This window comes from Triturus cristatus, chromosome 1_1 (genome assembly GCF_964204655.1).
Source record: "Triturus cristatus chromosome 1_1, aTriCri1.1, whole genome shotgun sequence".
Taxonomy (NCBI): Eukaryota; Metazoa; Chordata; class Amphibia; order Caudata; family Salamandridae; genus Triturus; species Triturus cristatus.
In genome coordinates this window covers 82,770,466-82,791,523 of record NC_140579.1, presented here as the reverse complement: position 1 = coordinate 82,791,523, position 21,058 = coordinate 82,770,466, and the positions used below count along the sequence as shown (strand labels likewise).

At 45.7% G+C, this 21,058-nt stretch overlaps 1 long non-coding RNA gene across 1 annotated transcript in view; it reads right to left on the bottom strand.

Moving 5' to 3' along the window:
- Positions 1-20,695, bottom strand: part of LOC146869517 (uncharacterized) — a 73,537-nt gene extending 52,842 nt beyond the window's left edge. Inside the window, exon 1 of the long non-coding RNA XR_014981431.1 lies at positions 20,620-20,695. This is a non-coding gene — a long non-coding RNA (uncharacterized LOC146869517). The remainder of the gene's footprint in view (positions 1-20,619) is intronic.
- Between the last annotated feature and the right edge of the window lie 363 nt (positions 20,696-21,058).

Here is a 21,058-nt window from a genome sequence, read left to right as displayed (position 1 = left end):
GTTGTACTTGATGCTGCATGCCCTGCTGCAGTACTTCTTGTGGGTTAATCTTGCGGGCTTTTAATTAGCAGCCGTTCTTTTTCCAACTTACTCGCTGCCTCAGCTATACAAGTTTTGTAGCGGGCAACATCAATCTCTGAAAAAGGAAAGAATGTCTTCAGTACAAATTTTGTCCGTGGATCCAGAATTGTGGCACAAATGTAATGTTCTTGTGACAACATTTTATTTTCTATTCTTGTATTTTCGGCTAAGCGACGGGCTAAGCTCTCCACCAAGTCATAGGCTTCCCTTTTTGTCCTCTACACCTTTGTATGATTCAGACACCTTCTTCAGCTGATGCTCTAGCATGTGCGATAATGGGATAGCTTGGCCCATTGTACAGTCCTCCTTGCTGACTTCACGTGTGAAGACCTCAAAAGGACGAAGCATCTCAGTCAGGCATTTAACTAGGCCCCTTTGCTCCATCTGAAGGGTCATGCCTTTCACAGTAGCATCCCCTCTTTGCCAGACATATTCATTGAGTGGCCTGTACTGCTCAAACAGACGATCAAGCATGTAATACGTTGAGTTCCAACATGTTGCCACCTCCTGGATGAGTGCTTTGACTGGCATCCTATATTCACATTGGATGATCCTCAGCTGCTTCCGAGCTTTAAAAGAATGGCTGAAATGAGTGCATATTCTTCGGCAGATGGCCAGTAAGTTGCTGACTATGGGTTCTTTTTGTCAGAAAGTCTTGAACTATAATGTTTACGCAGTGCGCCAAACACGGAACCCTGAAATAGGAACCAAGATCCATGGCCTTAAGTACATTACTGCCATTGTCTGTGGCAACAAAACCAATACAAAGCCCTCTTGGGCGCAGCCATTCAAAAACCTTGCTGCGAAACTCTTGCAAAATGTTTACAGCAGTATAAGATTTCTCCATGGCGAACATGGCTACAGTTGCATGTTTCCGAGTACCTTTAAAAATCGTTGCTGTGTCAACAGCACCTCGTTCAGATAGCTTATCTCTAACCCCCACAAAAGAGACCCAGTGTGCAGTGATGCACATGTAATCTGTGGCTTGGAAACTGGTCCACATGTCTGTTGTCAGGTGGATATTGTGAACAGCACTCTGCTGCAAAGGTTGTCCAACCAATTCCAGCACATCATGATGTAGTGCCGGAACAGCAATTCTTGCGAAATAGGACCGGCTGGGAACCATCCATTTAGGGCAGATGGCTGACACAAATTCAAGGAAACCCACCCCTTCCACAAATGAAAAAGGGAGAAGGTCCAGCGCTAACATTTTAGCCAGCTTCGCATTGTACAACCGTGCCGTTGGGTGGTTGCGTTGGAACTGCCCCCCCAACCTAAGCATGCTCTCAATGGTAGGCTGGATTACTTTCCTTTGTGGTGCTGTTGTTTTTATTAACCCACTTAGGCTCAACGACGCAGTTCGTCTCATAGCGATACTCGGTCGCCTTGGTGTCTCAGCCTGACTCTGAGTATGGCTCTCACTGCTGTGCCACTCAGATGTTACTAAGGAGGATGTGGGCGGTACCACTACACTACTGGGGACAGGGCTAGAAGTGCCTCCCTCTTCTTCACCTTCCACCGCAATAAAATCGCCCCCTGATTCTTCCTGACCAACTTCAATGGGCTGAGTTTTTCTACTTTCTTTTAACTGAAGTAGGTGATTCTCCCACATGATAGTGTGGTGTATTCTGAGATGACTTGCTTGGCCTCCGGTACCATAGTTTGTATCAAGCTTACCCCGCCAAACACCTTGTCGACAAATTGAGCATATAGCAACGTTCTCCTCCTTGGTGCTAACAGAAAAGAAGTCCCAAACTGGGGAGGAGAACTTTCTGGCACTGCTGGATGTGCCACTTTCAATACCAGATGAACTGGAGGGTGTGCTTGGAATGTGCCCCTGTGCACCTACACTGTGACTTGTACTACCACTACCTACTGAGATGGTTGAGCTGGATGTAGGTCCCTGCCGGACCTTGGAAAATATGGCAGCTGGAGGTAGTGGTGGTGTAACCTGTGTTGTTGATATCCGTGCTACATCCCGCTCAGTAGCAGCCTTTCTGGATAGGGTGAGAATGTTGGTCTCCAATCCCTTTGGGGCAGGAGTGATGTGCGTGATGACTGGCTCGTGTTCATCAACATCACCCCCCTCTTCTACATCTACCTCCATAACTCTAAGTTTTTCTGGGACCTTCCTTTTCAGAAGCATTGTCTTGTGGCGTGCATCACTCTCAGACAGAGCTGGTGGCTGCCAAGTGGCATCAAGATCATCAGAAGCGGGGCTGGATGAAGAGGATGATGGACTAAGCCTCCTTTTCCTAGCTGGTGGTCTGGAAGACAATAGATCTTCCGAAACAGTGGTTTGCTCCACTTTGTCTGCAGGAAGCTCGATTTCCTGAAATGCCCCTACGTCAGGAGCAACAACTACTATGGTGGGCTGTTGTTGCGCCTACTGCTGTTCTTGTTGCGGCTGCTGCTGTTCTTGTTGCGGCTGCTGCTGTTCTTGTCGCGGCTGCTGCTGTTCTTGCTGCGGCTGCACACTTATCTGCTGAGTTTCCGAATGCGTTGATTGTGTACTACTTTGCGATAATGACATTTCAACATCGCTGCTCGTTAGTAGACTTGCTACCTCTGCGACACTCAAGGCCTTGGGCCTCGGTTGGTGGGGTTGGACCGCTGGTGCTGAGGTGCTGCTCTCAGCTTGGTTCCCGGACAACGCTGCTGCAGGCGTAACTTTTTCGGTGCCAAAAAAACATTGGCCGGCACACCAGTCGTGGTTAATGGCACTTCCTTTTTCTGTTCCTTCTTCTCACCGGCAACTTTCTTGGTACTGGACCTGGTACCTTTCTTTGGGGCCATCTTCTTCAGATGTCACGCAGGACGCAGATGCACAAAAAGTTCTGGTCACACGTGGACGTGATGCTCAGCAGGACTTCTGTCTGGCTGGCAGTACAACGGGTGTTGATGAGGACACCTCCTCCTCTGGCTTTTTGTGCACCTAAAAGCAAATAAGCCAGGAGAAGAACATCAGTGAAATGTTGCATTTGGTGTTGTGGTTCAGTTACTTACTACTGTATTAGTGCAAACAAAAGATATAGTTTAGCCATTTCTGACTTTTTTTCAACAAGGGCTATGTTATACTACTGTGTACAGTCACACACTACACTCTCAGGAAGGATAGGAAAGATAATAAGAACCACCGAAATAAAAATGTAATGGAGGTGGGGTGGACCCTATTTGCCATTACATTATTTGAGCATTTCATCATCCATGGAGCTGCTGCTGGCAAAGGGGGTTGATGGATGGAAGCAGTAAGCCAATAGGAAAACCATGCAGGCCTATATGGCAAAAGCAGGACACTAATAACTCCCAACACATAAAAAGGCCACCAGCCAAATGGACACTCACAAATCACAAACAAGCAGGAAGCCTGGGAACCACTGGGAGCTGAAAAAAGGCCTATAAAAGCCAGGCAAAGGATGCATGCTAAAGCACACTGCTCTGCCTTTTTAATGCAATAAAATGCAAATACAAAAATTCACAGGCCCCAAAGAGGTCTGCAGGGTGCATGCATTGCACACCAACACACACCAGACACACACAACAAAAGCATGTCTTTAAGACAACCAACATCAGAACACCCACCCCAAAACAACACACTTGCCAACTCAATCCATGCCATCCATGCCCTAAATGATGTCTAAATTCAACAGACCGCACAGAAACACTTGATTAATACAGCTATGGCTACCTGCTCTGATCCTATTGGATGAAAGCAGGCCTGTTGGCAGACAAGGCCAGACAAGCTTGCAGGCCTAGGCTTCAAAATGGCCACCAGCCACATGGTCAGGCCCAACAACATCAGAAAGCCCACCCCAAAAAAGCACACTTTCCAACACAATCCAATACCATCCTTGACCTAAATTATGTCTAAATTCAACAGACCACACAGAAACACTTGATTAATACAGCTGTGGCTACCTGCTCTGAGCCTACTGGATGAAAGCAGGCCTGTTGGCAGACAACAAGGCCAGACAAGAGACAACAAGCTTGCAGGCCTAGGCTTCAAAATGGCCACCAGCCACATGGCCAGGCCCAACAACATCAGAAAGCCCACCCCAAAAAAACACACTTCCCAACTCAATCCAATGCCATCCATGCCCTAAATGATGTCTAAATTCAACAGACCACACAGAAACACATGATCAATACAGCGGTGGCTACCTGCTCTGAGCCTACTGGATGAAAGCAGGTCTGTTGGCAGACAACAAGGCCAGACAAGAGACAACAAGCTTGCAGGCCTAGGTTTCAAAATGGCTACCAGCCACATGGCCAGGCCCAACAACATCAGAAAGCCCACCCCAAAAAAACACACTTCCCAAATCAATCCAATGCCATCCATGCCCTAAATGATGTCTAAATTCAACAGACCACACAGAAACACATGATTAATACAGCGGTGGCTACCTGCTCTGAGCCTACTGGATGAAAGCAGGTCTGTTGGCAGACAACAAGGCCAGATAAGAGACAACAAGCTTGCAGGCCTAGGCTTCAAAATGGCTACCAGCCACATGGCCAGGCCCAACAACATCAGAAAGCCCACCCCAAAAAAACACACTTCCCAACTCAATCCAATGCCATTGATGCCCTAAATGATGTCTAAATTCAACAGACCACACAGAAACACTTGATTAATACAGTTGTGGCTACCTGCTCTGAGCCTACTGGATGAAAGCAGGTCTGTTGGCAGACAACAAGGCCAGACAAGAGACAACAAGCTTGCAGGCCTAGGCTTCAAAATGGCCACCAGCCACATGGCCAGGCCCAACAACATCAGAAAGCCCACCCCAAAAAACACACTTCCCAACTCAATCCAATGCCATCCATGCCCTAAATGATGTCTAAATTCAACAGACCACACAGAAACACTTGATAAACAGCTGTGGGTACCTGCTCTGAGCCTAATGGATGAAAGCAGGCCTGTTGGCAGACAACAAGGCCAGACAAGAGACAACAAGCTTACAGGCCTAGGCTTCAAAATGGCCCCCAGCCACATGGCCAGGCCCAACATCAGAAAGCCCACCCCCAAAAAAACACACTTTCCAACTCAATCCAATGCCATCCATGCCCTAAATGATGTCTAAATTCAACAGACCACACAGAAACACTTGATTAATACAGCTGTGGCTACCTGCTCTAAGCCTACTGGATGAAAGCAGGCCTGTTAGCAGACAACAAGGCCAGACAAGAGGCAACAAGCTTGCAGGCCTAGACTTCAAAATGGCCACCAGCCACATGGCCAGGCCCAACAACATCAGAAAGCCCCCCCCAAAAAAACACACTTCCCAACTCAATCCAATGCCATCCATGCTCTAAATGATGTCTAAATTCAACAGATCACACAGAAACACTTGATTAATACAACTGTGGCTACCTGCTCTGAGCCAACTGGATGAAAGCAGGTTTGTTGGCAGACAACAAGGCCAGACAAGAGACAACAAGCTTGCAGGCCTAGGCTTCAAAATGGCTACCAGCCACATGGCCAGGCCCACCAACATCAGAAAGCCCACCCCAAAAAGACACACTTCCCAACTCAATCCAATGCGATCCATGCCCTAAATGATGTCTAAATTCAACAGACCACACAGAAACACTTGATTAATACAGCTGTGGCTACCTGCTCCGAGCCTATTGGATGAAAGCAGGCCTGTTGGCAGACAACAAGGCCAGACAACAGGCAACAAGCTTGCAGGCCTAGACTTCAAAATGGCCACCAGCCACATGGCCAGGCCCAACATCAGAAAGCCCACCCCAAAAAAACACACTTCCCAATTCAATCCAATGCCATCCATGCCCTAAATGATGTCTAAATTCAACAGACCACACAGAAACACTTGGTTAATACAACTGTGGCTACCTGCTCTGAGCCAACTGGATGAAAGCAGGTTTGTTGGCAGACAACAAGGCCAGACAAGAGACAACATGCTTGCAGGCCTGGGCTTCAAAATGGCTACCAGCCACATGGCCAGGCCCAACAAATCCAGAAAGCCGACCCCAAAAAAACACACTTCCCAACTCAATCCAATGCCATCCATGCCCTAAATGATGTCTAAATTCAACAGACCACACAGAAACACTTGATTAATACAGCTGTGGCTACCTGCTCTGAGCCTACTGGATAAAAGCAGGTCTGTTGGCAGACAACAAGGCCAGACAAGAGACAACAAGCTTGCAGGCCTAGGCTTCAAAATGGCTACCAGCCACATGGCCAGGCCCAACAACATCAGAATGCCCATCCCAAAAAAACACACTTCCCAACCCAATCCAATGCCATCCATGCCCTAAATGATGTCTAAATTCAACAGACCACACAGAAACACTTGATTAATACAGCTGTGGCTACCTGCTCTGAGCCTACTGCATGAAAGCAGGCCTGTTGGCAGACAACAAGGCCAGACAAGAGACAACAAGCTTGCAGGCCTAGACTTCAAAATGGCCACCGGCCACATGGCCAGGCCCAACAACATCTGAAAGCCCGCCCCAAAAAAACACACTTCCCAACTCAATCCAATGCCATCCATGCCCTAAATGATGTCTAAATTCAACAGACCACACAGAAACACTTGATAAACAGCTGTGGGTACCTGCTCTGAGCCTAATGGATGAAAGCAGGCCTGTTGGCAGACAACAAGGCCAGACAAGAGACAACAAGCTTACAGGCCTAGGCTTCAAAATGGCCACCAGCCACATGGCCAGGCCCAACATCAGAAAGCCCACCCCCAAAAAAACACACTTTCCAACTCAATCCAATGCCATCCATGCCCTAAATGATGTCTAAATTCAACAGACCACACAGAAACACTTGATTAATACAGCTGTGGCTACCTGCTCTAAGCCTACTGGATGAAAGCAGGCCTGTTAGCAGACAACAAGGCCAGACAAGAGGCAACAAGCTTGCAGGCTTAGACTTCAAAATGGCCACCAGCCACATGGCCAGGCCCAACAACATCAGAAAGCCCACCCCAAAAAAACACACTTCCCAACTCAATCCAATGCCATCCATGCTCTAAATGATGTCTAAATTCAACAGATCACACAGAAACACTTGATTAATACAACTGTGGCTACCTGCTCTGAGCCAACTGGATGAAAGCAGGTTTGTTGGCAGACAACAAGGCCAGACAAGAGACAACAAGCTTGCAGGCCTAGGCTTCAAAATGGCTACCAGCCACATGGCCAGGCCCACCAACATCAGAAAGCCCACCCCAAAAAGACACACTTCCCAACTCAATCCAATGCGATCCATGCCCTAAATGATGTCTAAATTCAACAGACCACACAGAAACACATGATTAATACAGCTGTGGCTACCTGCTCCGAGCCTATTGGATGAAAGCAGGCCTGTTGGCAGACAACAAGGCCAGACAACAGGCAACAAGCTTGCAGGCCTAGACTTCAAAATGGCCACCAGCCACATGGCCAGGCCCAACATCAGAAAGCCCACCCCAAAAAAACACACTTCCCAATTCAATCCAATGCCATCCATGCCCTAAATGATGTCTAAATTCAACAGACCACACAGAAACACTTGATTAATACAACTGTGGCTACCTGCTCTGAGCCAACTGGATGAAAGCAGGTTTGTTGGCAGACAACAAGGCCAGACAAGAGACAACATGCTTGCAGGCCTGGGCTTCAAAATGGCTACCAGCCACATGGCCAGGCCCAACAAATCCAGAAAGCCCACCCCAAAAAAACACACTTCCCAACTCAATCCAATGCCATCCATGCCCTAAATGATGTCTAAATTCAACAGACCACACAGAAACACTTGATTAATACAGCTGTGGCTACCTGCTCTGAGCCTACTGGATAAAAGCAGGTCTGTTGGCAGACAACAAGGCCAGACAAGAGACAACAAGCTTGCAGGCCTAGGCTTCAAAATGGCTACCAGCCACATGGCCAGGCCCAACAACATCAGAATGCCCACCCCAAAAAAACACACTTCCCAACCCAATCCAATGCCATCCATGCCCTAAATGATGTCTAAATTCAACAGACCACACAGAAACACTTGATTAATACAGCTGTGGCTACCTGCTCTGAGCCTACTGCATGAAAGCAGGCCTGTTGGCAGACAACAAGGCCAGACAAGAGACAACAAGCTTGCAGGCCTAGACTTCAAAATGGCCACCGGCCACATGGCCAGGCCCAACAACATCTGAAAGCCCGCCCCAAAAAAACACACTTCCCAACTCAATCCAATGCCATCCATGCCCTAAATGATTTCTAAATTCAACAGACCACACAGAAGCACTTGATTAATACAGCTGTGGCTACCTGCTCTGAGCCTACTGGATGAAAGCAGGCCTGTTGGGAGACAACAAGGCCAGACAAGAGACAACAAGCTTGCAGGCCTAGGTTTTCAAAATGGCCACCAGCCTCATTGCCAGGCCCAACAACATCAGAAAGCCCACCCCAAAAAAACACACTTCCCCAACTCAGTCAGTCAAAACCACTTTATTTGATTATTAAAAATCATAAAAGTATGCTATACAGATACAAAGATATAAAAGACAAATAATAACAAATATACATATAATAATATACAATTTCATTTGTAAGGATAAAATTCAAAATTTACCATAACCATTTAGATAATCAATACAAATTCGGATTTCAGCTATTAGAGGGGATCAACATCATGTACAATTTTTAGTCTGGCCCTCCTCTCTCTGACAGCTGCTACTAAAAAGCTGGCAACACAGAACATAATTAATGGAGACTCTAACAAGTTTAAAAACATTAGAGCTGGCTTACACTGGCTAAAATTCATACTTTTTAACAGAGGAATAATAAACCTTTTCCTGGCATGTTTAAAAAATGTACAAAAAAACAAGAAGTGCATGATGTCTTGAGGGGAAAAATCGTCGCACTTGCAAGGTGCAACATCTTCTAATCTTCTCCAACCCTCCACATCCCAAAGAACCATGTGTAATTGGTTGAACCGTAATTTGGTTAACAACCATCTGTGGAAAGAGTTAGAGACTATTGATAGAGTGGGGTCCCCGAAGACGGGGTTAACAAAACGTGCGCCCTGACCGATGGTTTACAGATTTCAAAACCCTCTCGCTCCGCCTCTTTTAATTTCATAAAGTTAGATTTTACCCACTCCAGATCTGCCTTACATAGGGATTCGCGGTTAGAGAAAATATCTGGTCTCCCCACGTATGCAGCTAGCGTCTCAATATTAGAAAGCCACTGGATTTTGTTCCTATAATCTAAACTTAGGCAGTCCTTTAGGATTTTGTGGTTAAGCGAGAGGTTCGGATTTAGCCATGTTTTTATCCATAATAATAATGGTGCTAATTTAATGGTATCTGTTATATAACCAATCCCAAGTTCCAAATGAACTGAATAGGAAGCTGTAGATTGTGGGAGGCCAAGAAGAGAGCGCAAAAATGTGTTTTCCTCCGTCTGGATCACGTCATGCTTGATGTAGCCCCAGATTGACGCCCCATACCTGACAATAGAAATAGTTTTGGCCTTATAAATGGTTAAAATTGCCTCTACTGGTTTCCCACCCAGTCTTTTTGCAAAACCCAATCCTGCCCCACCAGAGTTTCTCGCGGAGTTTGCTTTTAATAAAAGCTGGGGGGACCAGGAACTATCGTCATCGAAGACTACTCCTAAGTAGGTGAATACTCTCACACGTGAGATTTCTTCTCCCCCACAAAAAAAGGGCTTAACCTTATTTTTTGCCCGGCCCAGTGACATCACGTGAGATTTGTTATTATTAACTACCAGGTCCAGGTTTTTCAAGAACTCCCCAAACGAGTCCAACAGTTTCTGCAAGGCCAAGGGAGTCCTGGCCAGGAGAACAGCATCGTCCGCGTATAAGAGGACCGGGATCGGGGTACTTCCCATACGCGGAATGTCCAGCGTTGGTAACACCAGGCTATGTTCCAGGGCGTTAATATATAATGTAAATAGCATAGGGGCTAAAATACATCCCTGTCTCACCCCTCTGCTGGATTTAAAACTGGACGTACATTTCCCCTCAGCCGTCATCCTAATGGAGGCGTTTAGGTCTCTATGTAGCTCAGCTAAAAAATACACAAGCGACCTATCAAGCCCCAATTCCAGCAGCATTGTCCACAGCTTAGACCTATTAACGAGGTGAAAAGCTGTGGACAAATCCATAAAACCCAAATAAATTGAGCCGCTAGCCGCCTTGGTATATTTGGCTGTAATTAGGAGAAGGTTCAGGCATTGGTCCTCTGTACTCCGCCCAGCTCTAAAGCCGTATTGGGCGTCTGACAGAATGTTATTGTCAGAGGCCCACCCCGTTATCCTAGCTAGGATAACTTTCCCCAAGATCTTTATAGAGGAATCCAACAGGGATATTGGCCTGTAACATCTCGGGTCTGCCCTTTGACCTTTCTTAAAGATCGGTATAATAACCGACCGAGACCATGATTTTGGGAATCCAACGCAAGCCGCATTATTAAAGACATTTGTCAGTATATTGGCCCAAAACAAAGGATTGGCCTTATACATATCGGTTGGCACTCCGTCTGGTCCAGGGGCCTTCTTTCCAGCTGAATCTTCAATTGCTTTAATGACCTCTCCTATATGAAACCTAACTGGCGTAGAGGTGGGTACCAGGCCTTGACCCATGAAAGGTTCTAAATCGAGGTGACTACCATATATAGCTCCAAAGTGGCTCAACCAATCCTCCTCTGCAATATTAGTTTCCAACACGTTATTCTTAATGTTAGAAAAAAAGGGCGTATTAATAATTGACCAAAATTTTGCACTGTCCTTTAAAGTAGCTTTATCCATAAGATCCGCCCAGGCGTTATGTTTAATTTCTTTTTTCCTATCCTCCAGTGTTTTCTTATGATCTCTTCTAAGCTGTGACACCAGAGTTTTGTTCCTTGGGCGTGCCTGAAGAGCTTTTTTAAGGCAATTGTAGGATTTGGTGCATTTATGGTCAAACCAGCCAGTGGGTGAACTATTAATCGCAGAACTACAGTTACGAGTTAATTCATTTGCCACTTTAAGACAAATGGATTCGAACGAGGAGATTACTTGCTTCCCCAAAGCATGTTGATCTCCACAAATTTCTAAATCCATAGCCGCCTCAGTAGTAATAGTATTAAAAAACTCCTCTGGAATTATCTTGCTCCAGTTTAACCTCCTTCCCTGGTCTTTTGTCCTCACTTCAACAACCATCTTGGAGGGTATAGATGTATTTAAAAAAGAGAAACCATCAAACAATTCGATTGCCACTGGGTTATGGTCGCTAAAAGTTGACTGTATAGCGTTATAAAATACTACACAATTTAAAAGGCCCGGAGAAAGAAATATGTAGTCAATTATTGTGTTACTATCTCTACCTATAAATGTGGGAACCCGTGTCCTTTGATCGGAGAAGCCTGGATCATACACTTCCCCAACTCAATCCAATGCCATCCCTGCCCTAAATGATGTCTAAATTCAACAGACCACACAGAAACACTTGATTAATGCAGCTATGGCTACCTTCTCTGAGCCTTCTGGATGAAAGCAGGCCTGTTGGCAGACAACAAGGCCAGACAAGAGACAACAAGCTTGCAGGCCTAGGCTTCAAAATGGCTACCAGCCACATGGCCAGGCCCAACAACATCAGAAAGCCCACCCCAAAAAAACACACTTCCCAACTCAATCCAATGCCATCCATGCCCTAAATGATGTCTAAATTCAACAGACCACACAGAAACACTTGATTAATACAGCTGTGGCTACCTGCTCTGAGCCTACTGGTTGAAAGCAGGCCTGTTGGCAGACAACAAGGCCAGACAAGAGGCAACAAGGTTGCAGGCCTCGACTTCAAAATGGCTACCAGCCACATGGCCAGGCCCAACAACATCAGAAAGCCCACCCCAAAAAACACACTTCCCAACTCAATCCAATGCCATCCATGCCCTAAATGATGTCTAAATTCAACAGACCACACAGAAACACTTGATTAATACAGCGGCGGCTACCTGCTCTGAGCCTACTGGATGAAAGCAGGTCTGTTGGCAGACAACAAGGCCAGATAAGAGACAACAAGCTTGCAGGCCTAGGCTTCAAAATGGCTACCAGCCACATGGCCAGGCCCAACAACATCAGAAAGCCCACCCCAAAAAAACACACTTCCCAACTCAATCCAATGCCATTGATGCCCTAAATGATGTCTAAATTCAACAGACCACACAGAAACACTTGATTAATACAGCTGTGGCTACCTGCTCTGAGCCTACTGGATGAAAGCAGGCCTGTTGGCAGACAACAAGGCCAGACAAGAGACAACAAGCTTGCAGGCCTAGGCTTCAAAATGGCCACCAGCCACATGGCCAGGCCCAACAACATCAGAAAGCCCACCCCAAAAAACACACTTCCCAACTCAATCCAATGCCATCCATGCCCTAAATGATGTCTAAATTCAACAGACCACACAGAAACACTTGATAAACAGCTGTGGGTACCTGCTCTGAGCCTAATGGATGAAAGCAGGCCTGTTGGCAGACAACAAGGCCAGACAAGAGACAACAAGCTTACAGGCCTAGGCTTCAAAATGGCCACCAGCCACATGGCCAGGCCCAACATCAGAAAGCCCACCCCCAAAAAAACACACTTCCCAACTCAATCCAATGCCATCCATGCCCTAAATGATGTCTAAATTCAACAGACCCCACAGAAACACTTGATTAATACAGCTGTGGCTACCTGCTCTAAGCCTACTGGATGAAAGCAGGCCTGTTAGCAGACAACAAGGCCAGACAAGAGGCAACAAGCTTGCAGGCCTAGACTTCAAAATAGCCACCAGCCACATGGCCAGGCCCAACAACATCAGAAAGCCCACCCCAAAAAAACACACTTCCCAACTCAATCCAATGCCATCCATGCTCTAAATGATGTCTAAATTCAACAGATCACACAGAAACACTTGATTAATACAACTGTGGCTACCTGCTCCGAGCCAACTGGATGAAAGCAGGTTTGTTGGCAGACAACAAGGCCAGACAAGAGACAACAAGCTTGCAGGCCTAGGCTTCAAAATGGCTACCAGCCACATGGCCAGGCCCACCAACATCAGAAAGCCCACCCCAAAAAGACACACTTCCCAACTCAATCCAATGCGATCCATGCCCTAAATGATGTCTAAATTCAACAGACCACACAGAAACACTTGATTAATACAGCTGTGGCTACCTGCTCCGAGCCTATTGGATGAAAGCAGGCCTGTTGGCAGACAACAAGGCCAGACAACAGGCAACAAGCTTGCAGGCCTAGACTTCAAAATGGCCACCAGCCACATGGCCAGGCCCAACAACATCAGAAAGCCCACCCCAAAAAAACACACTTCCCAATTCAATCCAATGCCATCCATGCCCTAAATGATGTCTAAATTCAACAGACCACACAGAAACACTTGATTAATACAACTGTGGCTACCTGCTCTGAGCCAACTGGATGAAAGCAGGTTTGTTGCCCGACAACAAGGCCAGACAAGAGACAACATGCTTGCAGGCCTGGGCTTCAAAATGGCTACCAGCCACATGGCCAGGCCCAACAAATTCAGAAAGCCCACCCCCAAAAAACACACTTCCCAACTCAATCCAATGCCATCCATGACCTAAATGATGTCTAAATTCAACAGACCACACAGAAACACTTGATTAATACAGCTGTGGCTACCTGCTCTGAGCCTACTGGATAAACGCAGGTCTGTTGGCAGACAACAAGGCCAGACAAGAGACAACAAGCTTGCAGGCCTAGGCTTCAAAATGGCTACCAGCCACATGGCCAGGCCCAACAACATCAGAATGCCCACCCCAAAAAAACACACTTCCCAACCCAATCCAATGCCATCCATGCCCTAAATGATTTCTAAATTCAACAGACCACACAGAAGCACTTGATTAATACAGCTGTGGCTACCTGCTCTGAGCCTACTGGATGAAAGCAGGCCTGTTGGGAGACAACAAGGCCAGACAAGAGACAACAAGCTTGCAGGCCTAGGTTTTCAAAATGGCCACCAGCCTCATTGCCAGGCCCAACAACATCAGAAAGCCCACCCCAAAAAAACACACTTCCCCAACTCAATCCAATGCCATCCATGCCCTAAATGATGTCTAAATTCAACAGACCACACAGAAACACTTGATTATTGCAGCTATGGCTACCTTCTCTGAGCCTTCTGGATGAAAGCAGGCCTGTTGGCAGACAACAAGGCCAGACAAGAGGCAACAAGGTTGCAGGCCTAGACTTCAAAATGGCTACCAGCCACATGGCCAGGCCCAACAACATCAGAAAGCCCACCCCAAAAAAACACACTTCCCAACTCATTCCAATGCCATCGATGCCCTAAATGATGTCTAAATTCAACAGACCACACAGAAACACTTGATTAATACAGCTGTAGCTACCTGCTCTGAGCCTACTGGATGAAAGCAGGCCTGTTGGCAGACAACAAGGCCAGACAAGAGACAACAAGCTTGCAGGCCTAGGCTTCAAAATGGCCACCAGCCACATGGCCAGGCCCAACATCAGAAAGCCCACCCCAAAAAAACACACTTCCCCAACTCAACCCAATGCCATCCAGGCCCTAATTGATGTCTAAATTGAACAGACCACACAGAAACACTTGATAAAAAGCTGTGGCTACCTGCTCTGAGCTTACTGGATGAAAGCAGGCCTGTTGGCAGACAACAAGGCCAGACAAGAGACAACAAGCTTGCAGGCCTAGGCTTCAAAATGGCCACCAGCCACATGGCCAGGCCCAACAACATCAGAAAGCCCACCCCAAAAAAACACACTTCCCAACTCAATCCAATGCCATCCATGCCCTAAATGATGTCTAAATTCAACAGACCAGACAGAAACACTTGATTAATACAACTGTGGCTACCTGCTCTGAGCCAACTGGATGAAAGCAGGTTTGTTGGCAGACAACAATGCCAGACAAGAGACAACATGCTTGCAGGCCTAGACTTCAAAATGGCTACCAGCCACATGGCCAGGCCCAACAACATCAGAAAGCCCTCCCAAAAAAACACACTTCCCAACTCAATCCAATGCCATCCATGCCCTAAATGATGTCTAAATTCAACAGACCACACAGAAACACTTGATTAATACAGCTGTGTCTACCTGCTGTGAGCCTACTGGATGAAAGCAGGCCTGTTGGCAGACAACAAGGCCAGACAAGAGACAACAAGCTTGCAGGTCTAGGCTTCAAAAAATGCCACCAGCCACATGGCCAGGCCCAACAACATCAGAAAGCCCACCCCAAAAAACACACCTCCCAACTCAATCCAATGCCATCCATGCCCTAAATGATGTCTAAATTCAACAGACCACACAGAAACACTTTATTAATACAGTTGTGGCTACCTGCTGTGAGCCTACTGGATGAAAGCAGGCCTGTTGGCAGACAACAAGGCCAGACAAGAGACAACAAGCTTGCAGGCCTAGGCTTCAAAATGGCCACCAGCCACATGGCCAGGCCCAACAACATCAGAAAGCCCACCCCAAAAAAACACACTTCCCAACTCAATCCAATGCCATCCATGCCCTAAATGATGTCTAAATTCAACAGACCACACAGAAACACTTGATTAATACAGCTGTGGCTACCTGCTCTGAGCCTACTGGATGAAAGCAGGCCTGTTGGCAGACAACAGGTCCATACAAGAGACAACAAGCTTGCAGGCCTAGGCTTCAAAATGGCCACCAGTCACATGGCCAGGCCCAACAACAACAGAAAGCCCACCCCAAAAAAACACATTTCCTAACTCAATCCAATGCCGTCCAGGACCTAAATGATGCTTGAAAATAAAATACATTAAAAAAACACCAAAGGAACAGTTGCTTCATCATGCACACACCCATGAGGCCATGACTAGCTCGGGCCTACTACTGACTACTACTACCCACAACATTTAAAAAAAAAAGGAATGATAGTTACCAAAAATAAATTGTAGTTAAAACAACTTCAATGCCCCCAATAAAACAGACACAACAACCACTTACTTGTAAAATATCCAATTAAAAAATCCTCAAATCCAATTGCAACGATGAAGGCAGAATGAGCAGGAGATGGACAAAGCACTGGGAGGAGCCTGCTGGACAGGAACAGGAAGTTGGAGATTCTGTGGCACTTCCTCCCTCTCCCCACCTTTTTAAAAAAGGACTCCTTGTACAAAAAACGACAGCCAAATGTCAATCTGAAGAGTTGTTTTCATCCAAATTAAAATTTGCAGAAGATTTCATGCTGCTAGAGCTGATATTCTTCTCCAAATTGAAAATTTTACATGTTTGAGTTCTCGAGCTTCACATTACTTCCGCCGGATGTCGATGGAGTGTCCAAAATGACTTGATCGCGTTCTCTCGCTCCTTTTCGTGTTCGATATAACATGCCCGCGTCCTCACGCTCTCGCTCGCGGTGGAGAAGGACGTGTTCGAGATCTCAATCTTCTCATACTCTCGCGGTGCATGATCGCGAGAAGAAATGACGTGATCGCGCGACAAATGACGTTAAAACGGGCACGAGACAGCGCAAATGGCTACCAACAATCCAACATCTCGTGGAGAACGCGACCGGATCGGGAAAACTTGTCGGCGGGGATTCAGGTAAGGCGATCGCACGCACGCGAGAATGTATGTTTTTACAGCGCTAGCAAGACAAAAATTACCGGTAAGATGCGGATGGCGGAAATTTTTACATTTTGCGCTTTCCGCGGAACGCGAAAATGTCAAATTATTGCAATTTCCGCGAGTGGAACGGAATTTTAGCCCAGGCCTAGTCCTAACTGACCCAAGGAACATGGTAAAAAAACGAATTTAGTAAGCCTGAGCTCAGAATATTAAAATACATCTTTTAGTGAAGTTTATTTTGTATATTCTGTGTTTAAAAGTACCACTTTTAGAAAGTAGGTATTTTCTTGCGTAAGCCTTCCAGTGAGATCTGCTGTTATGTGTATTGGCTGTCTGGTTTTGGAGGGACAGGGCAGGCTGAGTCAGACCTGGGTTGAATAGAGAGACGTGCATTGGAGTATGGGGAGGGGTAGCTCCTTGACCTGAATAGGGCTGTGCCTGGCAAGGTGAATGCTGGCTCCACCTCCCACTGTGCGTCTGATGGCAGACCCCCTCTTTCTGAAAGGAAGGATGCAGCCTGGTAAACAAAGTGCTCCAGGACTGGGCAGGACTGGTTCTGGCTGGGTTCAGTGACTTGTAGCTTCTGAGAACAAAGACTTTTGGGGCATAAATAACTGTGCTGAAACCCCTACAATTGGTATTGCTCCTGGACAACAAGACGAACCTCTTTCCGTGTAACTATAGGAATCTGCAAGAGGTGACTATCCTTGTGCTTGTGTGCTGTTTCTTGGATTGGCCTGCAGTGGTTACCATTGGACTTGGAAGAAGAGGGAAAAGGACTTTGAAGGAACTTTTATTTATCTTGCTACAGCAATCACCCAAGGGCTCGGAGTGAGCTAGCCTCCTGTTGAAGTCTCAGGCACATCAGACTTCACCACCAGCCTCCAGTTTCCTCCTAGCGAGGATTTCTATCTGCAGGTGAGGCTCCTGGGAGTTCCAGGGCCTCTAGTTCTACTACAGAGAAGAGAGTGCTGAAATCGTCGCTTACGCCCGTTTGCGAGCCAACGCTGTTGAAAGCGCACGGAAAATCATCACGCTGCTGCTGCTGAGGGCTCGCTACCGGAGATCATCGCATCGCACGTTTGCGGGCTGCCAAATGCTCGCTAACCCAAAGATTATTGCATCGCACGTTTGCGGGCTTCCAAAGACTTGCTAACCCAAACATCATCGCACGTTTGCGGGCTGTCAAGTCCTCGCTAACCAAAGATCATTGCATCAAGACATTGCAGCGCGGACGCCGGGTGTCCGCCATTTTCATTGCATCGCATCAGGATCGTCGCTCCCTCGCGGAGCGCCATTTCTTCGCATCGCAACCCGATCACACACGCAACAGGATCGTCGCATCGTCTCCTCCCTCGCGGTAAAGAGTCATCGTATCAACGGCCTAGCGTGCAGAAGTTTGTCGCTTTGTCTCCGCACGCATCAGCAGATCGGCGCATCGTCTCCTCCCTCGCGTTAAGGATTCATCACATCACCGGCCTCGCGTGCAGAAAATCATCGCTACAGCTCCTTTGCGACATTTTGTTGGTTTTGCTACGAAATCCAGGTACTTTGTAAGTAAAAAGGTCGCAGAGACCACTGCTTTGAACTGAACTCCTCTTTGCACACTTTGAACTATTTTTGCAGCATTTCAAGAGTAGTTCTATTTTTCAGTATTGTGGCTTTTTACCGTTATTGGTCTTGTGTTAGGTCTATATATAAAGATACTTAGTTTTTATAACTACTTGTGTGGTGTCCCTTTGTAGTGTTCCTCACTGTGTTACTGTGTATGCTCATAAATGCTTCACACACTGCCTCTGAGATAAGCCTAGCTGCTTGTGCTACGTTACCACAGGGTTGAGCAGGGGTTATCAAAGGGTGTAGCCCTTTTATATTCTAATTCTGACAATGGCGGGCCTCTCTTGCCGCACCTCACACCAGTTCCAGTAATAGTTGTGCAATCAACCCCAAGCGCCAGCCGTTGAGCAGCGTCACTGTGTTCCAGATCAACAAAGATTAAGAATAGGTGGGGGTGCACAGTTCAGAAAGTCCAAGAGGCAGGTGGTAAAAAATAACTAACTTCTTTATTTCAACTGTTAGAGAATTCATCTTTTATAAAAGGTCCAGCCAACGCGTTTCATTACCGCAAGGGGAACTTCATCAGGGCTACAACATGACAAGATAACATATATATTACATTCAAATCATAAGACACAGGACCGACAAAACAAACAGATAAATATTAAAACTTTAGCTTCAAGGAAACCGACATAGACAGAAAAATAAACATCAGACATTTAACTAGTACATATAACATTGCATAACAAATCGCACAACTGCATCTAAGCACAAAATCTGCAATTTGTATGGAGAGAAGTATGGCAATGTATCCTGAACAACTGTCAGTACATCATGTTTGTACATCCGGAAATATACTCTTTCTATTATTTCCTTTTTTAAGAAGCATACTTCACATACTCGTGTTTCCATTACACACTCATTTCCATGATTCATAAAACATATCTCAAACCAATATACATGACCAACTGGCAGAATGATCAATCTCTATATTCTTTATGTGGTCATGAGGAGACTACTCTCTGCATATTCCATATGTGGTCATAAAGAGACTCCTATTTATAGGTTTGCCAGTCAGATGCGTATGTAATAGCAGATGCCAGGTCATAAACAAATGGTTGTTCGATATTAAATTGAACGTACATATTTATGTAGAGCTATTGTTTAACACTAACAGGTTTTATGCAGCAGGATTTATGGGATAAATCAGTTTTGTGGTAGTGCAGACAAATATACATAATTGCAAAAGGGAGGATGATATAGGAATAGAGTCTGACTGGCAAACCTATAAATAGGAGTTAGGTATGTACTACACTGGCTTTCATCGCCGTGAAAGAGGTTAATCGTGTTAAACTGTTCTGTTTAATCATTAACAGATAGGGTTTTTTCAATCGATGTATAATGATGGGCATTTGGGGAGAGGAGAGACTGTATGATATACACAGTGATAAATATGTCGTGAATCAGAATAAATTATGGTTGGGTGAGTTAAGAATAGGCAACGTCTAGGGAATTACTGGCCCGTTTGGGAGTTAGAGGGAGACTATGTAAACGATTACTGCATAAAGAGTGATTTCTTGAGGGGACCCATGAGTTACCAGTCTTATTTTAGAGTAATTGAGATAAATTATGTATTCATTTAGTGTAATATGTTTAAATGAAAACTAATTGTTGTTTTTTTGTTATTGATAGTGACCCCTGACGAAGGGCGCTTGAAGCCCGAAATGCATTGGGTATTTTCTGAATAAAACACTGCTTTATATGAACCATTGCCTCAGTCGTGTTCAACTAAAGAGGTCCGGATCGACACATGTTGGGCATTAGAAACTTGGGAAATTGCAATATATTCCTCGTGTGGATAAAAACTATAAATGGCGCAAATCAAGTTGGATTATAAAGATTATATTGGCTGATGATAAAAAAAGAATAAACGGTAGCCAAAAATTGGCGTAATTCGGCAGTGCATCTGGTTCGGGGCTCTAGAGGGGCCCCGTTTTCTGCACTATAAGTAGGCCATCATCGGACCACCAAAGGCATGGAGGTTTCTCCATTTGAGGAGGGTATATGGACAATAAGACGATAATCTGTTCGTAGGAGGTGTGATACTCCGTATCTGAAATAAGTAAAAACGGGAATACCGAAACGGCCCAACATAAAATTTCAAGTCCGAGACATAGAAAGCAGTAGCGTATTCAAACCGTGGAAGAAACAGGGGGGCTGTCATGTTAGCGATTGGAAAATTTGAGCGGCATCCCGGGACCCAGACATAACATAGGTTGTGTTCTTAAAAAAATATTTTGCGCAAAGTAATAGAGTAGAGCACACCACATATATCCCCAGTCGACGTATCCTTACCAGAATCAGGTTCTCAAAGCATCTGTGGCTCTTAGGTTTTCCTCATCTGTAAATCAGCAAAGTTTTGCCATTGTTTTTAAATATACGGAACTCCACCCCCAATTATATAGGTAACCAATAAGAGTAGAGCAGTGCAAGAGTACCTATTCAATCATGCCATGAGCCAACGCAAACCGGCCGCCATCAATAAATGGACAAAGATGCGCCGAGTCTTCAAAGATTAAACTCCTATATGTACAGAAAAAGGAAAATACGTAATTAGAGTTGTGAAAAGGAAAAGTTGATATTGGATAGTAATAATAAAAATATAAAGAGAGACGGGGTAAACCATATTTTGATCAAACACCCGCCATCTCTAATATCACAATGTCTAATAAGCATGTTACGGTTTGCAATGTAAAAGTTGTTTTAATCAAGCAATAAAGCATAATTGAAGAGG